At 38.9% G+C, this 19,735-nt stretch overlaps 1 pseudogene; it reads right to left on the reverse strand.

Annotated features, from left to right (window-relative positions):
• Positions 1-17,825: 17,825 nt before the first annotated feature.
• Positions 17,826-17,925, reverse strand: LOC112621907 (annotated as a pseudogene).
• Positions 17,926-19,735: the final 1,810 nt, after the last annotated feature.

A 19,735-nucleotide genomic window follows, 5' to 3' on the forward strand; every position in this document is an offset into this window, starting at 1 on the left:
CTAAGGCTTCCCATATATTTAATACTAAATTAAAAAAAAAAAAAAAAAAAAGCTTTGTAGAGCAGATAGAGAAACTGAGACACCAAGAGAATAAAGGACTCAGTCTGAGTTATGTGACACAGGTAACCAAGGGAATAAACTTGAGGTCATCTAATTTTTACTGTAATCTGTGATGCAATGAGATGACTCCTTTCTCTAAAGCAGGGTTGGCAAATTTTGACTCATGGGCCAAATCCTGCTCACCACAGGTCCTTGCAATTGAAAATATTTTTAATATTAATTTTTTGGCTTTACTTTAAAACATTTTGGATAATTTCATACTCACAGAAAAGTTTTTAAAATAGTGCAAAATAATGAAACAAACACATGCATATATATTTTTTTCACTGAACTGTTAAAGAATAAGTTGCAAATATGGTGCCCGTTTATACCTAAATTCTTCAGTGTCCATTTCTTATGAACTGATTCTTGAAGGACATAGATGATTCAAAAAACCTCAGTCAATACATTTCAGCTAATTTACATTTGTTGAACCCACATTTTTCAAAAATAATCATATACTAGGCCATAAAAGAAGTCCCCTCAGAACAAAGCAAAACAGTAATAAAATCACTGGCATTATTTTTTTCTGATTATATATAATTTAAGGTGAAAATAAATAATAACAAACTCAGTAATAAATGGATAGATATATAACAAAAAGTAAATCTCTGTATGTTTGAAAGGGAAAGAGCAAATTATCCCCAAGTAAAGTAGAAAGAAACAATAAATACACGGTAGAAATTATTGAAATAGAAAACAAATGTGAAACGGAATGAAGAGCAAATGTTGGCTTTATCCAAACATGTTAATTCAGTGTATATCTGGCAAGATCGGACTTTGATCAAAAACAGCAAAAATACAAATTACCCATGTCAAAAAACGAAGGGGCCATGAAAGATGGAACAGTCTACAAAATAAATGACTATCCTCTAAAAATATCAATGTCGTAAATATAAAGAATGGTACAGAAATTGTTCAAGATTAAAGAGAACCAAAGAGATATGTTGAGTTAATGTGATATGTGATATTGGACGTTATTTTGTAACTAATGGATACAGTCAAAACAATTTACAAAATATAGAGAAAGTCTGTAATCTGTATAAAAGTTTTTTTTCAGTGTTAATGTCATTGGTACCTGGGTTATGCAATTAAATTTTTAACAGAATACAGACGTAACTGTTTGTTTAGGTGTTGTCTATGTCTGCTTTCACATCATCATGGCAAAGATTATTAGCTGCAGCAAAGATCGTATGTGCCACAAAGCCTAAAATTTTACTCTATAGCCATTTATGGAAAAAGTTTGCTGAATCTGGAAAGTGATGAAGGCCTTGATATAGCATGGGCTTGATATTTCTGATAATTGACTCCAGAAATATGGTACAAAGCCTAATTGAAACTTTCAGAGAGCACCAAAAACCTAATCCATCTGGAGGAATTTTCTTTTCATCATCCTTCTTACCCTGAGAGTTGGGAATTGTTATTGCATCCTCTTCTTCTCTGTCAAGATAGAAGCAGTAAGATGCCTTGGACAGTTGCTGCATTGTGAGATTTTATACATTTAGTGTGGTAGTTTGTGCTATAAGGAAAGAAGTCCAGAAAGAAGTCCACAAAATATCCCACAAGTGATGACAGTTCAGTCCTTGTTCAGTTTTAGTGCAGGACACAGATCCCAGGCAGGACCAGCTGCATAATTTGTGATGTTCAGTGTGTAGTAGTCTGTTTTCACACTGCTGATAAAGACATATCCGAGACTGGGTAATTTAAAAAGAAAAAGAGGTTTAAGGGACTCACAGTTTCACGTGGTTGGGGAAGCCTCACAATCATGGTGGAAGGTGAAAGGCATGTCCTACATGGTGGCAGACAAGACAGAATGAAAGCCAAGTAAAAGAGGAAATTCCTTACAAAACCATCTGATCTCATGAGACTTATTCACTATCATTAGAACAGTATGGGGGAAATTGCCCCCATGATTCAATTATCTCCCACTGGGTCCTTTCCACAACATGTGAGCATTATGAGAGCTACAATTCAAGATGAGATTTGAGTGGGGACACAGCCAAACCATATCATTCCACCCCTGGCCCCTCCGAAATCTCATGTCCTCACATTTCAAAATCAATCATGCCTTCTCAACAGTCCCACAAAGTCTTAACTAATTTTAGCATTAACTCAAAAGTCCACAGTCCAAAGTCATATCAAAGACAAGGCAAGTCCCTTCTGCCTATGAGCCTGTAAAATCAAAAGCAAATTAGTTACATTTTAGAGACAATGGGGGTACAGGTATTGGAAATACAGCTGTTCCAAATGGGAGAAATTGGCCAAAACAAAGGGACTACAGGCCCCATGCAAGTCTGAAATCCAGTGAGTCAAATCTTAAAGCTCCAAAATGAGCTCCTTTGATTCCATGTCTCACATCCAGGTCACACTGATGCAAGAGGTGGGCTCCCATGCTCTTGGGCACAGTGCAAGATGAAAATGCTGGGATCTTGCTAATAAACTGTCAAGAATTTTAAGATGGTAGAAGCTGAGCGTTAAACCAAATGCAGGACCCACTGGAGCACAGAGCCTTGTGCAAATGCATAGATTGCATGCCCAGAAAGCTAGCCCTGATCCTAGGACTTTGGAGCTCAAAGGGACATGAGAGGGCACCTATCCATTTATTGCAACAATTGCATTTTGAAAACCAGCTATACCAGGCTACTCAGCTGACTACCAGGAGTGAGAGTGCAGCAGACATCAGTAGCCCTGGAGAGGGCTCGCGGCAGGCGTACGTGCTTCTCTAACTTGAAATGAATTGCTGGATTGTGTACTTTCTGGATCTAAAAAGCCTATCTGGATCCACAGATCACTGAACTCCAGCCTATTCACCAGCTTCCCCTGGTACCTGGAGGTTATTTTTAGGTAACCTGTCATGGGGAGGTTTGACATGTTATTTTCATGCCCGAGGATTGGGTTTCATGGGAAGTGTTCCAAAGAATTTAATACAACGCAACACAGATATTATGAAAGGCACATTGGTTTTATTCCTGTTGCCTTACTATTAAGAATTTCTCTTCTTAGTCATCTTCTCTTCTGCTCGTTGCCCTTCCTAACTTAGTTTTCTCCAACTTCATAGTTCTCTCTTGTGCCAGTTGCTGAACTCCTCACTGCCACACGAATTTCCTTTCCCTCATCTGCTGCCAACCCCTCTGGTTCTCTGCGATGGATGAGTTAGTGTTGTGGCCAACTTCCTTTTTGTCCTTTCCAGATTCCTTTCTAGTTTTACTCCTTTGCTATGATCATATTTGCCTCTTAATTTCTAGTTCTCAAATCCAAAAGTTGACTTTCTGTTTTTGTCCCGCCCAACCTGATTACACAGAGCAACTCATTCTTAATCATGGCTCCTACCTTTCCTGTTCTGTTGTTTTCTTGACCTCCTGTTCAGTCTTCCATCTACCTTAGAATACTAAGGTGTCAGGAAATAACTGACCAGCCAGTCTGCATGCCTTAGCTCCTTCATTTTTTGTCTTAGGACCACAATCTAGCTGTATTTAATCTTCTTTCTTCTTAGAATCTTACTTAGTTTGTTTGTCCAACTCTTTCATATGGTTGAGAGGAAAATCATCCATTATACTTCCTCTGCCCCTAAAGTAAAAAGAATTACTGAGAATGCATATTTAAAATGAATCTCAAAGCGAATTTTCATTAATAATAAACACTTGAAAGCAATTGAGATCTTTCTTCAGTTTACTGAGAAAATGATGGAATGGAGAAATAAATTAATAATGCATAGCCACATCTGCTGTATTTCCTCTGCTTGCAGTCTCTCTCTTATACCCAGGAAAAGCTCCTGAACAAACTCTGTTTCTGCTGTCCCAGAATGCCCTCCTCACACTCCTTCATGGAAACCCCCTCTTGGCCTTACAGCTGTGCTTATCCTAGTCAATAGTGTTTTCCACTCTCTTGCCCTAAGGCACCTGACCAACTCAATCCTTTCTTCTGGCCCTACAGTCTCTAGGGAATTTCCTCTGTTTTGTTGTATCTGCTGTTGATTGTTGTGTAACAAACTACCCTGCAACTCCTCATCTGCAGATTTAACAACAGTGATTTAACAACAAATTTAAACAACAAATTTAAATTAAACAATTTAAAACTAACACATCTGTATATGGCAGGGGAGTTCCTTTGTTGGTTTCACCTGGGCTCACTCTGCATATGCAGCTGCCTTTGGCCAGAGGGTCCACTGGGATCTCGGCTGCTGCTATCATTGATTCTGTTCAGCAGATGGAGGAATGGGGCAGGCAGGAATGAGAAAATCTAACATATATTTCTTTAAGGAAACAAACTAAAATTTGTTTCCCTTCCATCTTTTCCTCCATTCTGCTCCCATGGTATAAAATATTCTTATAAATACTTAAAAATGTGCCAACTGGTTTTATTATTTGTTTAAGCAATTTAACCATAACTGGGTTCTCTTCATTACTGTCATTTAGTTTGAATCACTTACATGATACCTGAATTAAGCATGGATGACACCTTATAAATAGATCAACTTAGAGTGTGCTGGCATAATTTGATATTCCTAATACTGTATGGTACAGCATCTTTACTGTAGAAAATATTTAATAGGCAGTTGCTGAATAAATTGATGCAAGAATAGCTGTATGTATAATGGAATTCAAAGCAATACTAACTATTTAGGCTATTCCATGTAAAACATGACAAAACTAAAATATTGTATTTGCAATGAATGATAGAAAAAATTATTAAGTGAATTTTATTTCCCATAAGTAGAAAATAGCATTGAGTACATCAATCTTAGACACCCGTCTTGAGAAAAACCTATCTAAGTCAGAACATTATCTAGATGCTGAAGGAGACTTCCGAGTAGTTTTACAGGATATTGCTTTTGGAAGTTTTTTTAATGTTAATTTCATGTCAAAATGTAAAAATTCTCCTTTCTAATTTATAGTAGATGAACCATTGGTACTATTGTTTCACCCTAGAAGGACAAAGTGTTTGGGAATCAAGAGGCCTTGGTTTGTAAGCCTGTTCTTTCACTTACTAGCTGAACTCTCTGGCACAGGCACTTGTCTTCTCTGTAAATTGTGGTAAGTGATATCTATCTCACAAGGTGGTTTGGAGAATCAAGTGAAAGTATACATATTTAATGTGTTTTACAATACAAGGTGAGACTCAAATAGGAGCTAAAGAATAAAATAAATAAATTTTTGGTTTATGGTTGGAATGGATGGAGATTTTCCTGAGATCATTTTCTACGTGGAATGAATTAGAGAGTGAAGTGAGAAAAGGCTGCCTGAAGTGACAGTAAATGGCTAGAGGGTGGGGAAAGACAGAAAAACTGGACACATGGTATGTGCATGATCTGCCTCTGTAGGAAGGTGCAGTGAGGAAGAGATTAGAAGTTAAACCACTAAGTGGTTTAGCCACCAGTGGTGCTGTTGGCTAAGGTCAGTTGGTTGTGATATTAGGTGGCCCTAGGGTAACAGATGCACAGTTCATAGGGAATGCATGGTTGAACAACTCACCTGTTGCTCAGAGAAACAAAGTATATCTTTGGCCACTGGTAATGAACCAAATGCCAGAACTGGCCTTGTGTCTATCTTCTTGAGTTATGGAGTTATGGAGAACACTCATGAAAACTGTGCCGATGATCAGAAGTTACTTGACTTCAGTTGCTACAATTCTGACCTTAGAAATGTAAAAACTGGGCTCACATATATATTTTAATGTTTGGTTCAATATACCTTCTGTGCTGGAATATATCCTTTATTTCTAGCTCTTCTCTGTTTCGTGCATATCGGTATAAGGGTATATGCGTATAGGCATTTGGGTATAGGAGAAAGACTGAAATCCATCAGTAGATTGATCAGTCCTGTTCTCTCACACACAAAAATGGTGTTGCTCTTATTTCCATCTTATTAGGCATCTCTCAGGCACAATTTTCATTGCCTTATACCTGTGTAGACAGTGACCACTGAGTAACTGTTGAATGGCTAGGCAATAGCGCCTAGCTGGCTCTATCTGGTAGTGTCATAACTTGGCAAGCAGTCTTCCTCACAATTGCTAGACAATTATTCTTTAAGTAAGTCAATTTACAGGTAAACATAAAGGTGATTCCTGAGCAAGCCTTCCAGATCTCTTATTACCGAAGATAGATATCACGCCTCTTGTATTTACTCCCACAAACTCTACGGTAGAAACATGAATTGCAGCTTCTTGGTCAATCTGTAACGGGTGGGAGATACCTAAACTAAAACCCAGGACCAAGAGTACGTCACTTACTGAAAAAGGAAGACTTGCTATAAGGTGGTGTGCCTAGAGTGTGTTCATGTGTACATGTATTGTGATGGACACACATATTTTTAACATGTTCAACAAATGAGGATTAAGCCTTGCCTCCCTCCAGCCTAATTCATCACTCTTGTGGCTTTGGCAATTTCACAGAAATGATATCCTCCCTTTTGTTTAGAGTCTACCGCACTGTAGTGCATTTTCTAGGTGCCATTAGCCTTCTCATTTTGGAAAAATCCTATCCCTGGTGACGATGAAGACCTGAAAACCTCGCACAAATTCTTCTACTGCCCTGGACTTCCCATCTCTGCACACACCCACGCTGCTCCCTCTGCCTAGAGCACTCCCCAGCTCTGCTTGGCCATTTCTATCTACTCTGAAGGGCCCACATCAAAATGCCACAATCCTCAAGAAGCCTTTGGCAGTCCTTAGCAGAAAATTAATTCCTTCCTTGTCCCTTTCTCCCTAGCTCTTGTTTCTTGCCTCTTCTAAAGCCTGGATCATGGTTTGCCTTGTCCAGAGCAGCTCATTCTCAGGAAAGGTCTTAACACTTTGCTTATTGCAGGCACATTAAAAATAAGAACAATTATTTATTTGACCTTATAGTTCCTGTTAAGCCCAACAAAGTGCCTTGTGTATAATAGGCTCTCAATAATTATTTGTTGAATAAATTATATTATATTTTATAAATATTTACAAATGAGAGATCATTGCCTTACATGGTTTACAAAAAAAAAAAACTCTGTTGAGATAAAAATAGACAAACAACAAGAATTTAAGCTGAAGGGTTACTTCTTACAAAATGAGGTTGTGTCGTTTTGGATATTTGGAACACCTCTTAGAATTTCCGCTTCCTAAAGAGCCTGCTGCTCTAGCATTTTGCCCACCTGCTAAAAGGCATCAGAATAGATTTTGATAAAACAGAATATTTTTAGGCATTGTAATCAGCCCAGCTCTGCCAAATTCCTGGCCTTTGGTATGTGCTGCTGAGTAATGTCAGACGCTCACACGTACACACACTGACATTTACAAGGCACGAGGTAGGCTCCGCCAAGTTCAGAACAAAGCCCCCCTTTTGATTGGTTCACCAGAACTTCCTCAGATGCATTTATTGTTTGCTACTGGAGGAACTGACAGTCTGCTGGTACCGATTGAATTTCCATTCTTTTCTCCACTTCCATTCTTCTCTTCACTCGGGGAAGTGAAGCTGTGGACTCAGAAGGTTATATACTCAACTGCGCGAGGGGGCCCTTGAGCCTCTCTGGCATTGATACTGGTGGAAGCTACACATAGGAGTGGGGCTGCATTAGATCTTTCTGGTATGAGATTTGTAGAAATGAAAGTGAACAGGGCTCCACTCCAAACACGTACGGATGATCTTAGAAAGTTCCTTCCCGAAAAAATACTTTTACCTAAAAAGACAAAAAGAGATGAAAAGAGAGCACTATTTTATGATTGCACGCCATGAAAAAGCCAGAATATATTTAGTAACCTTTGGAATTCCACTGCCTTTTTAGCCGGAGGAGCATCCCAAAAAAGGAGACAGGAGGGCATTGCGTGTGCACGTGTGTTTGAAAGGACCAAATCTCTGTCTAGACAAAAATAGTAGATAGGTAGGTTATAGAAAAGAATTTCATAAAACTAAGCAGAATGAATTCTTTTTCCAAAATAGTGCTGTTTTGTGAAAGGTGTTTCTCTTCACATTACCGTATATGGTGAACTCTGAGATTTGTAAGTGGCTCCCCTTGGAGATGAAGTTACTGCTGAGAATTCAAATCATCTGCCTTAAAAGCTGATGTAGGATTTATGATGTATTGGGCATTATTTTCTCTTTAGGGGCATTCTTTCTCCAATGGTGATTGAGAATGTCAATCCTTCTGCTCCCATAATGACCCTGGGAGTTAGATGTGAACCCTGGGACGTGCCAGATGATCTATTCTGGCCATATGCAAGAAAGCACATGCTCTAGTATTGCAGGCACTAAGGATTCTGGAAAAATGCAGACATGTGAGTTACCTTCTACTTTTTTTTTTTTTGAGACAGAGTCTCACTGTGTTGCCCAGGCTGGAGTGCAGTGGTGCAATCTCAGCTCACTACAACTTCCGCCTCCTGGATTTGAGCAATTCTCCTTCCTCCGCCTCCCAAGTAGCTGGGATTACAGGTACACGCCACCATGCCTCGTTAATTTTTGTATTTTTAGTGGAGATGGGGTTTCACCATGTTGGCCAGGCTGGTCTCCAACTCCTGACCTTAAGTGCTTTGCCCATCTTGGCCTCCCAAAGTGTACCTTCTACTTCTTAACCCTGAAGAACCATTCTTGGTTAAGAGCCATCTTAAGAGGGCATCACCACAGCCTCATTTCCATAGCAGGGACTGCAGAACTTAACAATAATTGTTCTGCAGGGGTAAGAGGAACCATTCATGATTCATGATGCCAAGCACGAATGGAGAAGGATGGGCTCACTGTGCACACAAGTCATCCGTTGATACCTGCCCCACATCCCCATGGGCCTCTGCCATGGGCTGTCTGTGCCATGACAATGGGGTGCTCCTGGCTTCACCCTTTGCATTGTAAGAACAATACCTTACATTTTACAGTGCTTCTGCTTTACAAGAGACATGCAGAGCTGGCTTTATCCCTTTCTCTCTCATTTCTGCACCCATCAGATGAGGACATGTGGTGCAGAGACTTGCTAAGGACACAAGGCTGGGAAAAGACTGAGTTGAGAGTGGTCCCTGTTCTCCTGATGACTAATCCAGGGCTCTGTTCACTGTGTGTGGGCACTCAGTATCCACAGCTGGAAGGGTCTGCCTTTAGATGACATTGAAACATTTCTATTTTTTTTATGACAGAGGAAGAAAACATATACTATATTGCAAGAATTATAATATTTGAGACATGACTATGGAAGAAGCATCAAGATTATCATAGGACATTTCTACGTCTCTGAGATATGTTGGAAGCTAGGCTCACATACCTAGATTAGAAACGTCTTAGAAGGACTTTCTGATGTGCTGAGTCAAGTGAGGTGCTATTAACTGGAACAACAGCTGTTTGTTTGGTCCTTTGGACTATCCTGGAATCAGTTGATTCACTCTCTGGTTATTATGATGACCAGATAACCAGATGATAATGCTCCTTCCAGTTATTTTAATTTTCTGTTTGTTTAGCTCTGTAAGATTGGACTTTGTTTGCTTTGGGGACAATTAGTCTATTTACTGGCAAACAGGAATTGAGAAAATGTACATAAAAAACTGGTTTCATGACTTACACATGATATTTTAATTTTAGAGATTTTAAGACTTAAGTTGGAACCAGAGACTAATCCAATTGTTTTTAGACAGTGAAAGGGTTTTATGTTCTCTTCAGTTTATTATTTCCCAATTTCTTGTCTATAAAACCAACATTTGTTTTTCTTTTTTTAAAAATAAATCTTGGCCAGGCATGGTGGCTCATGCCTGTAATCCCAGCACTTTGGGAGGCTGAGGTGGGTGGATCACCTGAGGTCGGGAGTGATCTACTAAAAATACAAAATTAGCTGGGCATAGTGGCATATGCGTATAATCCGAGCTACTCGGGAGGCTGAGGCAGGAGAATCGTTTGAACCCAGGAGGCGGAGGTTGCAGTGAGCCGAGATCATGCAATTGTACTCCAGCCTGGGCAACAAGAGCGAAATTCTGTCTCCAAAAAAAAAAAAAAAAAAAAAAACAACTTTTGCTTATGGTGGTTCTGAACAAAATATAGAGGTTAAAAATTGGCTTTGAAATTTTTCTGTCTAAATCTTCATTTGCAACATCTCTTCTGCCCTTAACTAACTGCTGGTTTTAGACACATGATTTCAAAAAGAAAATGAAAAAAATTCTAGTCTACTTCTGGAATAACCCACAGTGGAGTTTTTAATTTGCACGTGATACGTGCTCTGACGTTAATCTTGCTCTGTTTCAATTCTAAGCTCAACAAAGTTCCTTTGAACAGTAGATATGTTTTCAAGCAACATTCAAAATGATAGTGGGTTCTTTTCAAGATCATTCAAGAATTCATGCATTTGATAGAAGCCCACACCCCTTAGAAGTATTAGGTGGAGAGTAACTTAGGATCTCTCTGTGTCATGAAAATGAACTAATGTATCTTAATGCTCTCTGAAGTTTCAGAACATGGAGAGTGGAGAAGAGATGGCTGAAAGCTTCTGTATCATAATATTTTAGGCCCAACTGCATTTCTGTTGCCAAAAATTCTTTCTTTCATTTTTGTGAAAGACTGAACCAGGTTCTAGAGTTGACTCTGTCACTAATGAACTGTATGAGCCTGGGAATATTGCTTAACTTCTCTGAGACTTTGTTTTCCTTTTCTTTTCTTTCTTTCTTTTTTTGAGATGGAGTCTCGCTCTGTCACCCAGGCTGGAGTACAGTGGCGCAATCTCTGTTCACCACAACCTCTACCTCCTGGGTTCAAGCGATTCTGCTGCCTCAGCCTCCCAAGTAGCTGGGATTACAAGTGTGCGTCACCACATCCAGCTAATTTTTATATGTTTTTTTAGTAGAGATGGAGCTTCACCATGTTGGCCAGACTGTTTTAGAATTCCTGGCCTCAAGTGATCTGCCTGCCTCGGCCTCCCGAAGTGTTGGGATTACATGCATGAGTCACCGCTCCCGGCTGAGACTTTGTTTTCTACTCTATGAAATGGGTTTGGCCTAGTTGACATCTACGGTTATTTCTGAAGTTATTAAATTAGTCTATTAAATTATGTCTGCACTGGGATGTTCTACACAGTGGTCTTAGAGTAGATTATCTTACAGCTAAAAATTAAATATGACGAGAGAAACTAATTTCAGATTTAGAAGATTTTTCTCCTCAAATCTCATTCTATAGGATATTCATGTGCTTCTTTTTTCTTAATTTAACCTAATATATGCCTGGGTTTCTACATATATCAGTATATTTATTCACTGTGTTGTGAATACTGTTGGTTAGTCTTCCCTCTGTGTGTTTCAGAAGTATTTACTTGGCTATTAGTCCTAAACTTCAAGATGAGTGACTTGTCTACTTCTTGTAAAAGCATTGGCCTGTTCTATTAGATTGGTGAAAATAGCAATGACAAAAAAATTGACTTAATAATGGATTATTTTTATTTCTCAACTAGTGGTTTTGGCATGTCAATCCACAGTTTGCTGTCCTTTTAGAAAATATACCAATTTTTGGAAGTGAATGTCAACATTACACAGCTATAGACACTCCTCTGATGTTCTCATAAGAGATACCCTATCTCTCTCTGGTTATGTCAATTTTAATTTCTTACAGACTGATCTGTTACATTGGCCGAGAGCCATGTCCTCTTAGCCTTCAACTGCAGTGCTCACCCTGCTCCTGAAATTGCTGTCCTCCTGTGCTGTGAGCAAAGACCATGTTAAAACAGATTGCCTTTTACAGGATCATACTCTGACGATCAAGTTCAAGGTCACCAAGTGCTGAACAATCTCAGTCTTCACACTTCTTGATTGGATTCTTGCACATTTAAAAAAGTGACAGGGCTGTTAGGAATTTTGTGTGGAATTCTGGCTGTGTGTCCTTCATGGCAGAAAACAAGTTCATACTTTCAAATTATTGTAAGATGGGCAGGTACTTTGGATCCTCTGACTTTGAGGTAATCATTTCAACTTTCTCTACGTCAATCTCCTCCTCTAAAAATGGGATAATAATAGTAGTTACCACATAAGTTCTTATGAGAATTAAATGAGTTAATTTGAGCATGGAACAGTGCTTGGCCCATATAACATAGTAACAATATAAGTTGTGCTATTAGGATTATAAAGATATAGATGTATATATAATGATTTTCCCTACTGAGAAGAAAATCATCATCTTGTTCCTAGTCATAGTCATAGTCTCATAAAGTTTTAGGGTTCCAGGAAATCATAAAGGGAAGGTAGTCCACTCTCTTGGCCAAGGCTGGAATCTCCTACAATATTATAGCTACCTTAGGAGGTAGAGCAAACTCGTACAGCAGAATGCAGCTCACCACTGGTTAGCTAAATTAACTCTGCTTCTGGGATCTAAGGAGCCCTGTCTCCAAGGTTTGATAACATGTTAAACCCAGATCATAAAGTGTGCGATGTTTATTGGACAACGAGATGTATCAAGCATCTAGATCCATTTGCTCAAATATGGGTCAGTTGGTGGGACACATATCGTCGTGAGTTTGGTAATATGAATAGTTTAGCTGGCCTCCAAGTCTTTGGAGAAAGCAAAGTAGAAAATGGAAATTCTCTAAAAGTTCTAAGGAACAGGGCAGGAATATTACCAATCTTTGTAATCTCTCTCTGACAGTGGAAAGAGGAACCGATTTTTAAAATGAAGGTTAGCTCCATATAATTGATAATGGTGCGTGTTTTCACAGAAGAAGGAATATTTATTTCCATGTCTCTGTTTCCTGTTCATGTGTGCTTTGTCCCAAATCCTTTTGGTTTCCAGGAATTTTCTTTAGAAAACCCAGATATCACAGCAATAATCCCCAAACCTCACAGAATCTTCAAAAGTAACTTGAGGGAAAGAATCAAGCACAAGTGGTTCAATACTTGATGGAAACTTGTGTAAAGAGCAATGTCACTGCCAAATGAAAAAGAACTTACTCCAGTCTACCATGTTTATTTAAAAGCAGAATGATACTTCTGTTATCTGGAGGACTTTTTAAACTGAACTCATAATTATTTTTTTACCAAGGTATAGTAAAAGGTGAATATCATTGTTAATTTATATTCTTATACCTCTGTTTTAAAAATAATTTCAATGTTTATTTTATATTTTTCAATGTTCATTTTAGATTCAGGTGGTACATGTGCAGGTTTGGTACATGGGTGTATTGCGTGATGCTGAGACTTGGGGTTCGAATGATCCTGTCACCCAGGTAGTGAGCATGATAGCCAATAGGTAGCTTTTCAGCCCTTGCTCCTGTCTCTCTCTCCCCACTCTGGTAGTCCTCAGCATCGCTTCCATCTTTATGTTCATGCATACGCAATGCTGAGCTCCCACTTATAAGTGAGAATATGTGTTATTTGGTTTTCTGTTCCTGTGTTAATTCACTTAGGATAATGCCTCCAGCTGCATCCATGTTGACAAGAGAATGTCAACATTACACAGCCATAGACACTCCTCTGATGTGCTAATAAGAGATACACTATCTCTCTCTGGTTATGTTCATTTTAATTTCTTGCAGACCGATCAGAATTGCAGATTGTAACTCTGAAAGATAACTTCATCTTCACTTCTGGACATTTCCTTTGAGGGTTGAACAGAACAATTTTTTTTTCTGCACAGGATCACCCAATTAATTTTCATATGTATTTTCATCATTAACCATTGACTTGGAAGGTTTTAAAGTCATTCTGTGTCAACTTCAATTAAATCCCACAAGACTCGGAGAAGCTGATCTGGCAGGAACCTGCTGCTGCATTTTTACAGATAAGTACATTAGGGCTCTGTGAGGTCCAATAGCTGGACTACGGTCAAACAGGAAGACAGAATGGGTTCCTCCAGCTGGGCCTTGCAGGACAACTCTAGATTTGCTTCTCTCCACCCAGAAACTTTCTTCTCCCAGGTCATAGCAATTCCCATATCTAAGCATGACTTTCAGTTCATGTTTTCCCTTCTGTTCCACATTGAAAACATCAGGAACACCTGTACACTCCATGGCCACAACATACCTGGATCTTCTAGATCTGTCCATTTCCATTGCTACTAGTGAAAGGCGGTGTCTCTTGAGCCTCTATTGCACGTGATTTCTAACTGGGTATCTTGCTTCTACGTTCTCTGCTCCATAAATTCCTGTCTCCATGGAGCAGCCGGAGTGATCTTTTCGATAGGCTCAGAGCCTTTTAAGAACTTCTTTTCCCATGTGGTAAAAAACCTCACTGCACAGCCCTGGCTTATCAAGCCCTCCATGCTGTGGCTGTGTTTGACTCTCAGCCTTCCCTCTTCCACCCTCTCCCTTCCCTTCTTCACCCCTGGCAGTGGCCTTATTTGTGTTCTTCAAGTATGTTGAAATGCTTCCCCTCTCAAAGTTTTAGTACTAGCTCTTCATATGTTCTCCATAGATTATCATATAGATAGTTTTTTTTTTTTCTTTTTTTTTAGATTGGCCCTACTTTAATATCACCTCTTCTTGGACCACTCAATGTAAGATAGCTTATCAGTCACTTTCTATCACGCCACCCTATTTTGATTTCCAGTATAGTTACACATTTTATAAGCCACATTTATCACTCATATATTCCTTTAAAAATATTTATTTTCTGTTGCTCTCCTCCCTACCTGCACGCAATGTTGTGAGTGAAGACCTTGCTTGTCTTACTGATCTCTGCATTCTCAGTGCTTAGTGATATTTGTTGAATGAATGCAGGGCAATACTATGTCTATGCTTTCTCATTATCTTCTGACTCACTGCAAAGACAGGAGTCCCCCAAGGGCAAGGAACATAGTAAGAGTAGTATGTACCTCATGTTGTTATTGAGACATTTCAAAACATGTAAACATATTTACAGTGATGAAGTATACAGAATACTGCCTGCCACAGAAAAAGCTCCAAATAAGTATCAGCTGTTGTTACTGTAGGATGTATACATATTTTTATATTCATATAGTTTTGTTATACATATGAAACAAAACGTTTTATCAGTTTTTATTACTTACACATATCTACATTATATATGGTGTTAGCTATTGTTATTATTCTGTTATTTGATAGAGTATCCAATAAAATATGTTACAAGATTTTGCAAAATACCATCAACTAAATGTCAACCACTTCTTTCTCACCTGGCTCTATTTCAAGATTCAGCCAGATTTCTCTTTCTGGGCGTGTTAGTATTTTTTAGCTAAGCAGCTGCAGTACCTGCAGTTACTGAAATCGTCCTGAAGGTGGCAGCGGAGAGCTAAGGTTTGGAAAATGCTTGTGTTTTTGTATACATGCTAGGGTGGGATTTGAAGGGGGTGAGAAAATTATCCCATGGGCCTGTTTTTGCATCTTCAAAATTCCTTTCATCATCATTATTGTTGGGAAGGGGCGTGTCATATGTCGGGAAGCTGCTCAAATGCAAATGATATCTGGGAAGTGGCAGGCCGCTATTATTCATAAAACCTCAGGCAACGTGAGAGCATTAGAGCATTCATCAAGATGCAAGGAAGTGGAACTGCTGGTGAGGTGAAATAGAGGGCAGGTAAAGGGAAGAAAAGGGCTTGGCTTTGGATGGGCACTTTCTTGGGTCTGAGGACTTCTTGATCTGTGGAGAGGGGTGCAGACAGGGGGGGTCAGAACTGAGCCCTCTAACTGGCGGGGCCAGAGCAGGGCCCCTCTCGTCCGGGTCTAAGGCAGTGAACTCGTGGAACAACCTCATACAACATCCATCTGCTTGTTTAAATAACAAGCAGATTCTATGATGTCTATGTGTACAAATCAGATTCTCTGGGGAGTAAGTATGTGAAAGGAGACTAGAAAGACATGTCTCAAAATCTGAAATACTTCATATTGACCACCAGATGACAGTGTTGCACCACTAAATGCGCACACCACAAGGTTCCATCTTGTAAGCTCTTAGGAATCTAACACAAAATCACTGTGCCTGCCACTGGCAGCTGTCATTGGAATTATGCTTATAAACAGCAATTATTCTTTATCTGCACTTTTTCCATAAATGAGGAATACATTTTTTTTTACCAATAGTGGCTACTGTGTGTATGCTTCGGTTATTGTCTTGGGAAAATGGGTGTTGAAAAAATATAAATTATTTTTAATTATCTTTAATACCAATTATTTTAATACCAATTAGAGTCTGTGACTCTACGCATTTTGTAATTCAAAATTTGTGAATAAAATTAATTAGCATGTGAGTTAAAGTGCAGTATTCCTTCAGCTAGAACTGCAAGACCAAAAAAAAAAAAAACCCCCATACAACTGTTTGGTTTATAATTTACTGTTTTTAATTTATGGCATATAGTAAGATATTCTAAAAGCACGAAACAGAATGGTTCTAAAATATGATTTTATATAGTTTACGTGTTTATAACCATGTCTATCTAAAATAGCTCTCTGTAATGCATTTATATGGTTGAAGAGTTTGGAAAGGTGATTATCATATGAAATAATATATGTAAAATACCCAGCTCAAGCCTCATACATGGCAGGAATCATAATAAATAGAGACTCTTGTTTCATTCATGAAGAAGAAATCATAAATTAGTGGATAAGTGCAAAAATCCTTTGCTACTCTGGAACAGGAGAGGCCAAACAGTGAAATATCATAGAGTGAGTTGCCTCTTATGCCTTTCTAGTTGAGTAGTCAGAGAATGAAAAACTACTTAGGGTTCTACTAGCCTTCCACAGACACTGCAGATAAAAGTGTTCGGCAATTAACCACGAATGACTGTCAGGAACAGCAAATCCCTGCTTTTCTATTTTACTCAACTTGGATTACATCTGTAGTGCAAATTTAAAAGAACACTCTGGGGACAGTTTTTGCCAGGATCTACTTACTGTCTCATTATTTTCTTTTTTTTAATTGTTAATTTATTTTTGAGAAATATTTTAATTTTTATTTTAGGTTCAGGAGTACATGTGCAGGTTTGTTATAAAGGTAAACTCGTGACTCAGGAGTTTGGCATACAGATTATTTAATTACCCAGGTACTAAGCATAGTATCAGATAGTTTTTTCTCTTCTGAACCTCTCCCTCTTCCCAGCCCCCACCCTCAAGTAGGCCTCAGTATCTGCTATTTCCCTCTTTCTGTCCATGAGTTCTCATTATTTAGCTCCCACTTATTAGTGAGAACATGTGGTATTTGGTTTTCTATTCCTGTGTTAGTTTGCTGAGGATAAGAGCCTCCAGTTCCATCCGTGTTTCTGCAAAGGACATGATCTTGTTCCTTTTTATGTCTGTGTGGTAGTCCATGGTCTATATGTCCCATGGCTATTTTCTTTGATAGCCTCAGAACAATAAAGCATTCAGTACCCACAGCAACCCTTGCAGCTACCAGATGCCATTTGCATGATCCAAGCCTAACAGTTAAAGATGAATGGCCTTAATGGCTGGGGTCATCCAACTTTCACCATCTTCTACTTTAGGCTTTTTCCTCCTCCTAATAGGCATAGATGGGCTGAATTCCTTAATTAAATAAGATCTCTTGTTTGAAGCAGTTTAGACTGCAGTCATTCACCAAACTTTTCTTTCCTCTCTCCCTTCCTCTCTTCCATTCTCCCTTCACCTTCTCTCCTTCCTTCTCTCTCTTTTTTCTTTCCTGCATCCCAGTGTCTTATTACTTACTGTATTCTGTTAAGTTTAGGTACAAACAGTAGAAGCAAATGCTTTATTTAACTCCTTATTTCCTGTTATGGACTGAAAAATGTGAGAAATAAATTTCTGTTGTTGAAATGACTCTGTCTCTGGCACTTTGTTATGGTAGTTCTAGCAAATGTACACATGCCCTTAGATTTTTTTTTTTTTTTAAATGTGGAACACTTTTAGGAATGTGCATGTCATCCTGGCGCAGAGGCCATGCTAATCTACTCTAAATTGCTGCTGAAGCAAGCACTCCTGTTAGATTCTTCAACCCCCAAATTTTCCAAGACTTCTTAAAATACTGACTTTTCAGATGTTCGGGTCTCATCCCTGCTGTTCTACACTCCACCACTGTGGCGCACTTGACAATAGTGACTGCATTTGTGTGAACGTGAGCAGATACTAAATCCCAACATTTTGGAACAGTTTCATTGCACTCCTACCAGGTATAGCACATTCATTAATTTTAACATTTACTATCACAATGGCACTTAAGAAGTTATCAAGAAATGGAATAAACTTAAAAATGGTGCATAGGAGAAGAAGACAGAAGACCGTGACCACAGAGAAAATTTTAGCGTAAAGCCTTCTTATACTGTTGTGCTAGCAAAACGTTTCTCCCTCAATAAATAGACATGTGTCTATAGGGCTTCTTCACATTCTGGTGTTTGGGTGAAAATATTGAAATACTGTAGATGGCACCATGACATCGCACATGACTGTTTTAGAACAAAACCACTGTGTCGTTATCTCCCTCCCCGATTTTTTTTCCTTGTGGGTAAGTTACTGGAACCTTTTAAAAAATGATCATTTATGGTTAAAACTTGGAAAAAGAATGATGCCCATTTTTTTTTCAAGTTTACTCTCATGGCCTGTACTACAAAGCACTAGTCAGTAACCTCCCCTTGAAAAGTCTCTGGATAAGTACCATCATTATTCTAGCTACCAGCACTTGGTGAATCCCCATGTTAAACTCAAACATGTTTTGAAATTAAACCTCAGAGATGTTCCCAACCTTCTTTTGTGTCTGTAGAGATAAGTTTACCAAATGTTAACAAAGAAATAATTGTTCTCAGAACTTATGGCAGCAGAGTGATGAGATGTAGAGTTGCTTTAAGACTGAGGCACAAATGGTGCTCTGTGGCAAACATAAAGGAACTGTTCAATAATCACTGTTTTCAGCAAATGTACAACTCTAAACCAGGGACCAGCAAACTTTTTCTCTACAGGCCCATCCAGATAGTAAATATTGTCAGCTTTATGGGCTACACGGTCTCTGTCCAAGCTTCTCAATGCTGCCATTTTACCCTGAAAGCAGCCATAGACAATACATATACAGACGGGCATGGTTGTGTTTTGTAAATATTTTATTTACAAAAACAGGTGGCAGATTTAGTCCTGAGCGATAGTTTGCCGACACATCCTCAAACCCAGGCTTGCTTTCCCTCTAAAGAAGGCTCTCTCTTGTGGTGATTCCTCAAAGACCTAAAGACAGAAATACCATTTGACCCAGCAATCTTGTTACTAGGTATGTACCCAAAGGAAGAAATATGTATCACTCTATTATACAGACACAGGCACACACATGTTCACTGCAGCACTATTCAAAATAGCAAAGACATGGAATCGACCTAAATGCCCATTAATGATAGACTGGATAAAGAAAATGTGGTACTTATACACCATGGAATACTATGCAGCCATAAAAAGGAATGAGATCACGTCCTTTGCAGGGACATGGATGAAGCTAGAGGCCTTAGTATCCTTAGCAGACTAACATAGGAACAGAAAACCAAATACCACATGTTCTCACTAAATGATGAGAACACAGAGACACATAGAGGGGAACAACACACACTGGGGCCTGGTAGAGGGTTGTGGGTGGCAGGAGGGAGAGGATCAGGAAAAATAACCAATGGCTACTAGGCTTAATTACCTGGGTGATGAAATAATCTGTACAACAAACCCCCATGACACAGGTTTGCCTATATAACAAACCTGCACATACACCCCTGAACTTAAAATAAAAGTTAGAAAAAGAAACTTCTTTATGTATTAGGTTTGAATGCCTAATA

Source organism: Theropithecus gelada, chromosome 3 (genome assembly GCF_003255815.1).
Source record: "Theropithecus gelada isolate Dixy chromosome 3, Tgel_1.0, whole genome shotgun sequence".
In the NCBI taxonomy this organism is placed as follows: Eukaryota; Metazoa; Chordata; class Mammalia; order Primates; family Cercopithecidae; genus Theropithecus; species Theropithecus gelada.